This window comes from Amblyomma maculatum, chromosome 1 (genome assembly GCF_055883805.1).
Source record: "Amblyomma maculatum isolate TAMU_Amacu chromosome 1, ASM5588380v1, whole genome shotgun sequence".
Lineage (NCBI taxonomy): Eukaryota > Metazoa > Arthropoda > Arachnida > Ixodida > Ixodidae > Amblyomma > Amblyomma maculatum.
In genome coordinates this window covers 58947541-58960158 of record NC_139344.1, presented here as the reverse complement: position 1 = coordinate 58960158, position 12618 = coordinate 58947541, and the positions used below count along the sequence as shown (strand labels likewise).

The 12618-nt window shown below is 48.7% G+C and overlaps 2 non-coding genes across 2 annotated transcripts; both read right to left on the bottom strand.

Moving 5' to 3' along the window:
- Positions 1–1423: 1423 nt before the first annotated feature.
- TRNAH-GUG (transfer RNA histidin (anticodon GUG)) lies at positions 1424–1495 on the bottom strand. Its single transcript has one exon. It is a non-coding gene; the product is annotated as a tRNA-His (tRNA).
- Positions 1496–6968: 5473 nt separating this feature from the next.
- On the bottom strand, positions 6969–7040 carry TRNAH-GUG (transfer RNA histidin (anticodon GUG)). Its single transcript has one exon. It is a non-coding gene; the product is annotated as a tRNA-His (tRNA).
- Between the last annotated feature and the right edge of the window lie 5578 nt (positions 7041–12618).

Genomic DNA, 12618 nt, shown 5'->3' with positions numbered 1-12618 from the left:
TCAGTACAGGAAGGCTCAGTACTGAGATGGTCCTCAGCATCAGAAAATTTGATTACGTCTTCTGGCGCTTCCTTTGACGTGCTTTCATGGTCCTGGGATGGAACGTTCAAGACATGCAGAGTTTCATTCTGTTCATTAGAAACCGTCACCTTATTCTTCTTTAAAACCGTCATGGAAGGCGCGTCCTGTTTCGTTGACTGACCTCTAATGTCAGCAGCCTACTCCGCATCCGCCTCGTCCATAATTAACTCGGACGAGTCTTCGCTGGTCCCAGGCCCGGCAATGCTAGCGTAGGTACGAGCACACTGGCTGTCTTCATGCCCGAACCGTCGACAGGTTCCGCAGCGAGGAACCCGGCACTCTTTGCGGATGTGACCCGTACTCCGGCAGCGTAGGCACAGCGGGGGTCTGCCTGGCACAATAACGAGCGCCAGCTCACCGCTAACATTCAGCTGATGCGGCAGGTCGTCGAGCTTCATGCCAGCTTTCAGCTTCAGCGTGACGTGTCTAGTAGTTGAGCCCTTTTCTAACATACCTTTAACTCGCCAGCGCTCCCGTGTAACTTCGGATACCTTTCCGTACGGCGCAAAGGCAGCACGGACATCCTCGTCTGGCACGTTGTGTAGCAGCCAGTAAAGTTTCAGCCGCACATCCTGGTTCGCCGGGTCAATTACCAAGCAGCGACCGTTTTTCACACACAACTCGCCTACACTAACAAGCTTGGTCACCGCTTCAGAACCCTTGAGAGTGACAGCCCAGACATGGCTCATCCGATACGCCCCCATCGCAACAACATCGGGGATCAGCGAATGCTGTGCCAAAGCGTCGCGAAAATCTTCCATCCGGTACGGGCGGGCCCTGATATCGGCACGCAAAAACACCGTATTCAAAACAAACCGACCTGTTGGCAGTGCAGGCAAAACAACTTGATAAGTGCTATTCTGATCAGCAGTCCTGTTACCGCGGCCTGACATGGCCGCTGAAGCCGCTCCTGAGGAGCCCTGCATCCTGCGTCCGTTCACTGGCGTGGCCGGAAGCAGAATCACGGCTGTCCGAGAGGGACGGTGTGCAAATGGAAAGCGCCGTTGACAAGGATATCTAGTTCTAAAGAACCTTGGACAAGGAACACGAAACCACAGAGGAAGGACAAAGAGAGCTAAGAGAAGGGTTGTAAAAATCGGGAAATGAAGTAAAATAAAATGCCGTGACCAGGATTAGAACCTGGGTTACTGCGGCCACAACGCAAGGTACTAACCACTATACGATCACGGCTGTCCGAGAGGGACGGTGTGCGAATGGAAAGCGCCTTTGACAAGGATATCTAGTTCTAATGAACCTTGGACAAGTAGCACGAAACCACAGAGGAGGGACAAAGAGAGCTAAGAGACGGGTTGTAAAAATCGGAAAATGAAGTAAAATAAAATGCCGTGACCAGGATTCGAACCTGGGTTATTGCGGCCACAACGCAAGGTACTGACCACTATACCATGACGGCTGTCCGAGAGGGACGGTGTGCAAATGGAATGCGCCGTTGACAAGGATATCTAGAACCTTGGACAAGGAACACGAAACCACAGAGGAAGGAAAAAGAGAGCTAAGAGAAGGGTTGTAAAATTCGGAAAATGAAGTAAAATAAAACGCCGTTACCAGGATTCGAACCTGGGTTATTGCGGCCACAACGCAAGGTACTAACCACTATACGATCACGGCTGTCTTTTTTTTTTCTTTATTGCCTGGCTTTGACACAAATACACCGCACTGAAACTCAAAACAACAGGAAAAAAGGAATAATATATGTACACAAAGGTAGCTAGCGTGGCCTAACACCCACTGAGGGGCAGGCATTGTCATGTTAAAATTCCTTGAGCACCGTCAAAGGTTCCAGCTTTGACAGCCACTCAGGAGCACATGGTTGCACTTTAAGCCCGTGGAGCCATCGCTGCACACTTTCACGGAAATACATGCGGGCTGGCCGTGCATCTGGATCGCAGTGATAACCAGCCATTCGTGCGCGCCATATACTGTGGAGGCACATTAACATAACCTGGCCTAACGGCATATCATCGTGGTTATCCAATGGCAAATACCTAATGCCATGGGAATGAAGTGGCAACTGTTTCTTTATTGTCCTTTGCAGAACATCCCACAAATATACCCCCTCCCAGCAATGCAAAAACACGTGATCTATTGTCTCTGGCTGTTTGCAGATGAGACATTGGGCCCCCTACGGTAGGAACATACCCTTCTCCTCCATAAATGATTTTACACTCAAAGTACCGGTATGTAGCATAAAGAAAAACGTTTTAGCTCCCGGAGCAACTTGCATTTTCTTTACGCGTTTTAATACATTACTTCCTGTGCCTCCATAGTATAAAGCTCGGTACAAGGGCACCGGGAAGACCACTTCACAAACATCCTTGTATAATGTTCTCCTGTTAACATTACTTAAATACTCTTTCGAAAAACGTGCGCTTAAGAATTTCACGCTCAAAACAATTTCCCTAAAGAATCCAAACAGAGAACCAGGCATACATTGAGTATAAACTACGAAATCAGGCAACGCTCGACCAAGTCTTTGTTGACACACTGTGGGCAGGAATGGATCGCTGGCATCCCTAAAAAACATAAACCGGTTGACAATCTGTCGCACAAACAAATGACCGAGACCAAGCCCCCCATGCTTCACCTGCCGGAACAAATTTGTCCGACTGCACCTCTCCCACCTCGAGGCCCAAACAAACACCGCAAAAACTCGATGCAATTTTTGCACATTTACACGGGAGCAATGCAACACTTGCATAACATACCATAACTTACTAATTAAAAACAGGTTGCAAACTGCGGCTCTTGCAAATATTGATAATTGAGCACTTTTCCATTTCTCCGCTTTTTCACTGGTTTCTTTGACCTGCTCTAGCCAGTATGGCTGGCTTTCCTTGTAAAATTTCAAGGGCACACCCAAGTACTTTGCAGTCATTGTAACCCACGACATATTAGCGAAAGTGTCGGGGGTCAGCTGCCATTCTCCGTGCCAAAATCCCAGGCACTTACCCCAGTTAACTTTACTCCCTGTGACATTGCTAAAATGTTTTACCACATCCACTGTCCTCTTTATGCTCTCCTTATTTACACAAAAAACCGCAACGTCGTCTGCGTAAGCCAGCAATTTGACTTCTGACCCCTGCAGTCGAAAACCATCAATGTCATTGTTTTGTAGGATGCTTAAACACAACGTTTCAATATAAATGCCGAACAAAAGAGGGCTGAGGGGGCAACCTTGGCGCACCGAACGTCGTACGTTGATGGGGGCCCCCAGTGACTTATTGACAATTAATCTCGTAGTGCAGTTACGGTACGCCAAAGCCACTCCCTCTCGAATAACAGAGCCGACATTAACATAGTCTAATATACTGAACAGAATAGTATGTGCCACACAATCAAAAGCTTTCTCCAAGTCCAACTGCAGTAACGCAACACATGCATGAGTTCCATCGCAGCATTCGAGCACACTTCGCGCTTTGTGAATGTTCTGAAAGATAGATCGCCCTTTGATACCGCACGTTTGGTGTGGGCCCACTAGTTCGCATATAACCGTTTGTAGTCTGCCAGCAAACACCTTCATATAAATCTTGTAATCAACGTTTGTCAGAGCAATGGGCCTGTAAGACGACAACTGCCTAAGCTTATGTGGTTGGTCAGTTTTCGGAATAAGTACTGTGTGCGACGATCCGAAAGACGCAGGCAGTGCCTTCAGTTCATACGCTTCAATAAATAAGGCACACAACAAAGGAGATAGCTGTTCCTTGAACTCTTTATAAAAAGCCGCACTCAGGCCATCAGGCCCGGGTGATTTCCCTGGGTTTAAATTTTCTACTGCCTGCTGCACTTCTTTTTCGCTTATTGGCCGCTCCAGTCTTTCTTTTTGTTCCTCGTCAATTTTTGGCATCGCGTCAAGAAAGGATTCTTTAAAACGGTCCAAATAAACCTCTCGGGACGAAAATAGATCTTCATAATACTACCGGAAAGCTTTCGCGATTCCTTCGTTATCGGTTTCTGTGCGTCCTGCCCAATCTACCTCTGCCACGTGATTTCGCCTTGCATTTGCTTTTTCTATTCCCAACGATCTTTTTGTCGGCGTCTCATCCATGGCCAATTTTTCCGCTCTTGCACGCACTAACGCTCCTTGGTATCTGTCTTCTTCTATCAAGTTAATCTGTTCTTTTATTTTTCGAATATCCTCTATCCATCTGCCAGGTGCCTTACATTCCTGTTCGTGTAGTTTTGCGAGCAAAGCCTTAAGCTGGGTTTCTGTAATTTTCTTCTCGTACGTCAGGCAACTGGATCTGTCAATGGCTTTAATTTTAATCTGTTCCTTGCACAACTCCCACTGTTTCCAGATTTCGAGCAAAGTCCCTGGCCTCACTTTAATCAATTCATTCAATACCACGCGTCTAAAGGCATCATCACTAAGCAATTTATTGTTAAATTTCCATAACTCCCAGCTGAATGCATTGCTTCGTTTTTTGGTGCCGAATAAGCATTGCACCAAACAGTGATCCGTGAATGTCATAGGCACCACTCGGTATTCATTGCATGAAGGAATCAAATCCAGCGACGCGTAAATTCTGTCCAGACGCGCGTGGCTAGAACCTTGGAAGTGCGTGTACTGAACGGCACGCGGTCCTTCCAAGCAATCAGCCACATCCTCCATATTCCATTCGCTTGTTAACTGGCATAACATTTCAGTGGTCTTGTCTCTGAATCCGCGTGTGCTGGTTTTGTCTCGAGCATTCAGTACACAGTTAAAATCGCCCATCAATACTACCTGCCTTTCCGTACTTAACTGCTGCATAACATTCTCGAAAAACACTGTTCTTTCCTCCACACAGTTAGGAGCGTACACACAAATAATGCGCCACTCAACACCGCTGTATACACAATCAGCCACTACACACCGTCCAGAAGAGCATGAGGAGTAGCCCTTTACAACCAGACCAGGCAGCTTTTTGACGAACAATACACACCCGGCCGATGTCCCAACTGCGTGGCTAACAATGGCGTAAAATCTAGCCGTGAAACGTCGCACCATGCTCCCGGTCTCTTCCTCCCCATCAACCTTAGATTCTTGCACGGCAAGCACGTCAATATCGTGGTCAGTTAAGAGCCGGTGCACCTGGCTCTGCTTCTTTTTGCCTGCCAATCCCCTGACACTTAACGTGGCTACTCTTAAGGTGGTTTCGGGCGCCATTTTCATCAAGGGTGAAGAGCCCGAAAGCATGGTGCTTACCTTTCCCGTCTAGCGCGTTGCTAGACGCCGTCATTGGATCCATCCCCGTCCGGTGCGAATGGCTGACCCGGCAGCGGGGGCACTTTATCCGCTGCCCGTCTCTCTGATGAAATGTTTGGCCGCGGACGTAGCGTGGACCGCCGGGATTGCCCCGTTTTTGCTGGTGGCTCGTCGACGCTTGGGGCTGACACCTGGTTACCTTCGGGTTCGGACTGTGTGTGGGATCGCTTGTCTGGGGCTGGGACGCCTGGCTTACGAACACCGCTGGTGTCCGAGTGCTCCTCCCCATTACCCTGCTCCATACCGTTTGCCGGCTCAAGTGCCGTGCCTTCCTCATTGCTAGGGAGCTCAGGTGCAGAGTCCGCTCTCCCCACATCCCTCGCAGCATTGCCGCTTTCTGCCGAGTCCACCGACGAATCCGTCTCCCGTGTCTTCGTTCGCACCTCTCCGGCACCCTTCGCCGCCTCCTCCGCCTCGACCACGTCCATTGTGAGCTCCGCCGACCGTTCCGCAGTTCCATGTCCCGCGGCCGAAGCGTACGAAAGCACACAGGCAGCCTCGTCATGTCCGTAGCGTCTACACTTTGGACAACGCGGTACCTTACATTCACGTCGAACGTGACCGGTACCGCGGCAGCGCAGGCACTGCATCGCTCGCCCAGGCACCACGACAAGGGCTAGCTCTCCGGCAACTCGCAGCTGGTGAGGTAAGTCGCCGACCTTAATGCCGGGTTTCAATTTGAGGAGCACAGTCCTCGTGGTGGACCCCTTCTCCTGGACGCCTTGAACTCTCCACCTTTCCCGGGTCACCTCGGTCACATTCCCAAACGCAGCAAAAGCGGTCCGGATGTCGTCGTCTGCCACACCGTGCAACATCCAGTGAAGTCGCAGCTTCACCTGTTGGTCTTCGGGATCAATAATGAGGCAACGGCGTCCCTTAACTTCGAGTTCCTTGAAAGCCGCCAATTTCTTCGTTGCTTCTGTGCTGCTTAACGTGACCGCCCAAACATGGTTGATCTGATACGCCCCCAACGCCACAACGTCGGGGAGCGCACCAGCCTTGACCAGAGCGTCGCGGAAATCCTCGACCCTGTATGGCCTGACTCGCACACCTCCGTGCAAAAAAAGCGTGTTAAAAACAACGCGTCCGGTGGGCAAAGTTGGCAGAATAATCTGATATTCGCTATCGTCCATGTCGTCAAGCCTGTTTCCGCGGCTGGAAAGGGCCGCTATCGCCGCTCCGCTGGAGCACATGATTCTGCGACCGTTCACTACGGTGGCCGGAAGCAGAATCTGTACGATCACGGCTGTCCGAGAGGGACGGTGTGCAAATGGAAAGCGCCGTTGACAAGGATATCTAGTTCTAAAGAACCTTGGACAAGTAGCACGAAACCACAGAGGAGGGACAAACAGAGCGAAGAGAATGGTTGTAAAAATCGGAAAATGAAGTAAAATAAAATGCCGTGACCACGATTTGAACCTGGGTTATTGCGGCCACAACGCAAGGTACTAACCACTATACCATGACGGCTGTCCGAGAGGGACGGTGTGCAAATGGAAAGCACCGTTGCCAAGGATATCTATTTCTAATGAACCTTGGACAAGTAGCACGAAACCACAGAGGAGGGACAAAGAGAGCTAAGAGATGGGTTGTAAAAATCGGAAAATGAAGTAAAATAAAATGCCGTGACCAGGATTCGAACCTGGGTTATTGCGGCCACAACGCAAGGTACTAACCACTATACGATCACGGCTGTCCGATTTTTTTTTTATTGCCGTGAAACACAAAACAAAAATACACATGATAAAACACGTCAACTACACTTGAGCTAACGCGTACGCGGCTAAAATCTTTTCAGGTTCCCCAACTCATCAAATAGACATTGCCATTGTGGTGGATCCTGCTGCATCCTGAAAGTTTCGCGTATATACACCGCACTTTCATTGAAGTTTTCACGCGCAGATCGTGTATTTATATCTGCGTTCTGCACCTGCGTTCGTGTTTTCCACAAACTATGGAGGCCAAGAAGCATAATTAAATCATAAGGTGCATCATCGTTCTGCACTGGAAGGAATCTGATACCGTACGGAGTTAGGGGAAGTTCCTTTTTAATTGTCCTTTGGAGGACGTCCCATAGAAAGACAGCATCCCAACACTGTAAGAAGACGTGCTCAATTGTCTCCGGTTTTTTGCACAACAGGCAATTTGTTGTCCATGGGACGAAGATACTTTTTTCATTCAGCCAGGTTTTAACAGGGAGCGTATTAGAGTGAAGTTTGAAAAGGAACGTTTTAGCAGATGGCCTCACGGGCATCTTCTTGACTCTTTTCAAAACGTCCTGCCCTGGGCCTCCACAGTGTAATGCCCGGTAAAAAGGCACCGGTAGCATCACATCAATGAGATCTTTATACAGTTTTTTTCTGGGAACATTGAAAAGATAATCAAAAGAAAACCGCACTTCCAGCAACTTGCACGAAAAAACAACCTCGCGCAGGTAGCCAGTCACAGTACCAGGCATGCTTTCACATGACACAATCCAATCAGGGAGCAGCCTCTGCAATCGCACTTGCATCACAGTTCTCAGAAAGGTATCTTTTTGATCACGCAGGAATATAAATCGCGAAACAACTTGACGCAAGAACAAATGGGCAAGGCCAAGCCCGCCCCTTTTAACAGAAATAAACAAATTCGTCCGGGCGGTTTTTTCCCATGTGGATGCCCAAATAAAAACAGCAAAAACGCGGTGCATTTTCTGAATTGAGGTTCGTGAGACACACAACACATTCATGAGGTACCACAGCCTCGAAATAAGAAAAACATAGCAATTAGAAGCGCGCGAAAACATTGAGAGTTGCCTTCCTTGCTAGGCATCCGCTTTTTCTTTCGCTCTGGATGTTTCTTCCATCCAGTTCACGTTGGGATCTCGATAACAATATAAAGGCACGCCTAGATATCGCGTTGGGAGAGCAGACCATCGCAGCTTACAGAAGAAATCAGGTGCCGCGTCCCAATCACCGTGCCAAAACCCAGAGCTTTTCTCCCAATTGATCTTACATCCGGTTTGAACACAAAATGTTTGGACGACACCCGTAACTTCACAGATGCTCTTTCTAGTTGCACAAAACACTGCTATGTAATCAGCATATGCTAGCATTTTCACGTGTGCTGATTGCAGCTTGAACCCTAAAATGCGATCGCTATCAATGATATCCAAGCAAAGTGGCGATAAATACAGTGCAAAAGCAGGGGTGAGAGCGGGCAGCCCTGCCTTACCGATGAACGACTGCGATGCTGTCAGTCAGTTCACCATTCACTATAATACGGGTCGTGCAGTTCGCGTAAACCATTTTAACACCCTCCACTATGACTTTTCCAAGGTTAGAACGCTCCAGAATGGAAAAAGTATTTCGTGAGAAACACGGTCAAAGGCTTTCGCCAAATCTAACTGCATCATGGCTATCTGACCACCGAGTGCATCAACACATTCTAGTACGGTTCTTGCGACATGTTTATTCATGGCAATGGATCGACCCTTGACGCCGCACGTTTGATGAGACCCAACCAGTTTTTTTATTACGCTTTGCAGTCTTTTTGCTAAAACCTTCATATACACCTTGTAGTCAACATTGGGGAGGCTAATCGGTCGATATGACCCCACCAACAGTCGTTTCTGTGGATCATCTGTCTTGGGTATTAGCACAATGTGCGATGTAGCGAAAGACAATGGAACAGTATTACGTTCATAAGCTTCAGTGATTACATCGAGCATAAACTGAGCCGCATACTGCTGAAAGGTTCTAAAGAAGGCAGCGCTTAGACCATCCGGCCCAGGTGCTTTCCCAGGTGTCAGGTCATCTATTGCAGTTTCTATCTCCTCCAACGTTATTGGTGTTTCTAGGCGCGCTTTACTTTCGTCATCCAGTGCAGGCATCAGTCTTAGAAAATCTGTTTGAAAGCCGCCTACAGTCTCAAGCTTAGCGCTAAGCAGTTCTTCGAAGTGCTCTGCCACCGCACGCTGAATATCTTTAGCATCTTCAGTGATATGGCCGGCATACCTTATACTCCTTATTTCTTTCTGGCAGGCGTATCTTTTTTCGTCTGCTAGGGCTCGTTTTGTCGGCACTTCTCCAGCCCAAAGTTTTTGAGCCCTTGCACGTATGACAGCCGCTGTGTATCTTTCGCTGTCGATTGTTTCCAGCTCCCTTTTAATCTCTCGTATTTTACTGGCGAAATGCCCTGGCACAGTACTTTCCATGTTCAAAAAAAAAACTGAAGTTGTTCATTCAGTTCTTTTTCTTTTTCTTTCTCTTTATGTCGCACCTTACTGCTCTTTTCTATGGATTTCAATTTCCCCCACTCTTTGAAGCTGTCACATTCCGCTGCAAAACTTACTGGTCGCATATCCAGACGATCTTCAAACTCGGTCTTAACTTCCGTAAGGAACTCTTCATCGGCGAGAAGTTTGGCATTCAGTTTCCATAGGTACCAGTTAAAGCGCGATTTCTTTCCTGCCCTACCGAACACTGCACTCACGAGACAATGATCGCTGAAAGACACAGGTTTGACCTCATATGCAGTACATAGGGAAACAAGATCAACCGAGGCATACACCCTGTCCAATCTAGCATGGCTCTCTCGCTGAAAGTGCGTGAACTCTGGTTGGTTTCCAGTGGAGAAAAAACTACCAACATCCTCAAGGCCGTATTCATGCACAAGTGCATTCAACAGCTCGGAGCTTCTGTCTCTTCAAGGTTTACACTTCGCCGCTCGGTCCACAGCTGCGCACACACAGTTGTAATCGCCAAGTACAAGCAAGATTTTGTCGACCTTCAACTACAATTCAATAGACTCAAAAAACAATTCACGTTCGCATTCTGAATTGGGAGCATACACACACACAACACGCCAGCATAAATTACAGTAGGTAAAATCAGTAACCAAAAGCGGACCACTTGGACAGGCAAAAACGAACTCTACACTTACTCCCAGCGTGTTACGTATAAATAAAAGGCATCCACCCGATACACCAACAGAATGGCATACACACACATAAAAGTTTGCTTGAAAAGAAGGCACCATACGGTCAGTGCTTTCTTGGCTCCCAATCTTTGACACTCGCACAGCTGCTATATCTATATCATTATCCAGAAGGAGGCGACTGAGCTGGCATTGTCGCCTTCTCGCTCCCAGCCCTCTGACATTCAAAGTAGCTACGTGTAACGGTAAATTAAGCTTAAGAGTCATGAATTAGAAAGAGACGCCCGTTTCTTCATGGTTGCGTGGCCTCCGCTTCTGAAGAACAGCGGCGTATGTGTGCATGTAATGTCCTCCCAGCAGAACATCGGGCTGCATTCAAACGAAGTCCAAGCACCGTCTTTCATTTTTTTTCCACACACGCCCCTCTTGGTTGCAGAATGTCCCTGACGCTGGTCGGTAGGCAGCCGACCCACAAATCGTTCAGGACACCACAAAACTACGGAGGCGGTTTCCCCGCCTGCCGCGTGTCGGCCGAGAAGTTCGGCTTCGGTCGCAAAGTTGCTCTTCGGATGCCCGAAGTTTTCGGAGGCGGTTCACCACAAACACCGCCTGGCAGCTGAGTCTCCTCGACGCTTTCTTCGTGCGGACGTTTCGCGGCAATTAAGGATGCTGTCTCCGGCCCAACCTCCATGGCATCAGTACAGGAAGGCTCAGTACTGAGATGGTCCTCAGCATCAGAAAATTTGATTACGTCTTCTGACGCTTCCTTTGACGTGCTTTCATGGTCCTGGGATGGAACGTTCAAGACATGCAGAGTTTCATTCTGTTCATTAGAAGCCGTCACCTTATTCTTCTTTAAAACCGTCATGGAAGGCGCGTCCTGTTTCGTTGACTGACCTCTAATGTCAGCAGCCTCCTCCGCATCCGCCTCGTCCATAATTAACTCGGACGAGTCTTCGCTGGTTCCAGGCCCGGCAATGCTAGCGTAGGTACGAGCACACTGGCTCTCTTCATGCCCGAACCGTCGACAGGTTCCGAAGCGAGGAACCCGGTACTCTTTGCGGATGTGACCCGTACTCTGGCAGCGTAGGCACAACGGGGGTCTGCCTGGCACAATCACTAGCGCCAGCTCGCCGCTAACATTCAACTGATGCGGAAGGTCGTCGAGCTTCAAGCGAGCTTTCAGCTTCAGCGTGACGAGTCTAGTGGTGGAGCCCTTTTCTAGCATACATTTAACACGCCAGCGCTCCAGGGAAACCTCCGACACCTTTCCGTACGGCGCAAATGCAGCACGAACATCCTCGTCTGGCACGTTGTGTAGCAGCCAGTGAAGTTTGAGTCACACGTCCTGGTTCGCCGGGTCAATCACCAAGCAGCGACCGTTTTTTACACACAGCTCACCTACACTTACAATCTTGTTCACCGCTTCAGTATCTTTGAGAGTGACGGCCCAGACGTGGCTCATCCGATACGCCCCCATTGCGATAACGTCGGGGATTAGCGAGTGTTGCGCCAAAGCATCCCGGAAATCTTCCACCCGGTACGGGCGGGCCCTGATATCGGCATGCAAAAAAACGGTATTCAAAACAAACCGACCTGTGGGCAGTGCAGGCAAAACAACCTGGTAAGTATTGTCCTGTTCCGCAGTCCTGTTACCGCGGCCTGACATATGGCCGCTGAAGCCGCTCCTGAGGAGCCCTGCATCCTGCGTCCGTTTACTGGCGTGGCCGGAAGCAGAATCACGGCTGTCCGAGAGGGACGGTGTGCAAATGAAAAGCGCCGTTGAAAAGGATATCTAGTTCTCAAGAACCTTGGACAGGTAGCACGAAACCACAGATGAGGGACAAAGAGAGCGAAGAGAAGGTTTGTAAAAATCGGAAAATGAAGTAAAATAAAATGCCGTGACCAGGATTCGAACCTGGTCTATTGCGGCCACAACGCAAGGTACTAACCACTATACGATGACGGCTGTCCAAGAGGGACGGTGCGCAAGTGGAAAGCGCCTTTGACAAGGATATTTAGTTCTAAAGAACCTTGGACAGGTAGCACGAAACCACAGAGGAGGGACAAAGAGAGCGAAACGAAGGGCTGTAAAAATCGGGAAATAAAGTAAAATAAAATGCCGTGACCAGGATTCGAACCTGGGTTATTGCGGCCAACACGCAAGGTACTTTTTTTCTTTTTTTTTCTTTACTGCCGTGAAACTAAAAAAAAATACACATTATGAAAAAACGTCAACTACACTTGAGCTGACGCGTACGTGGCTAAAATCTTTTCAAGTGCACTAACTCATCAAAGAGACAATGCCATTGTGGCGGCGGATCCTGCTGCTTCCTAAAACTTTCGCGTACATA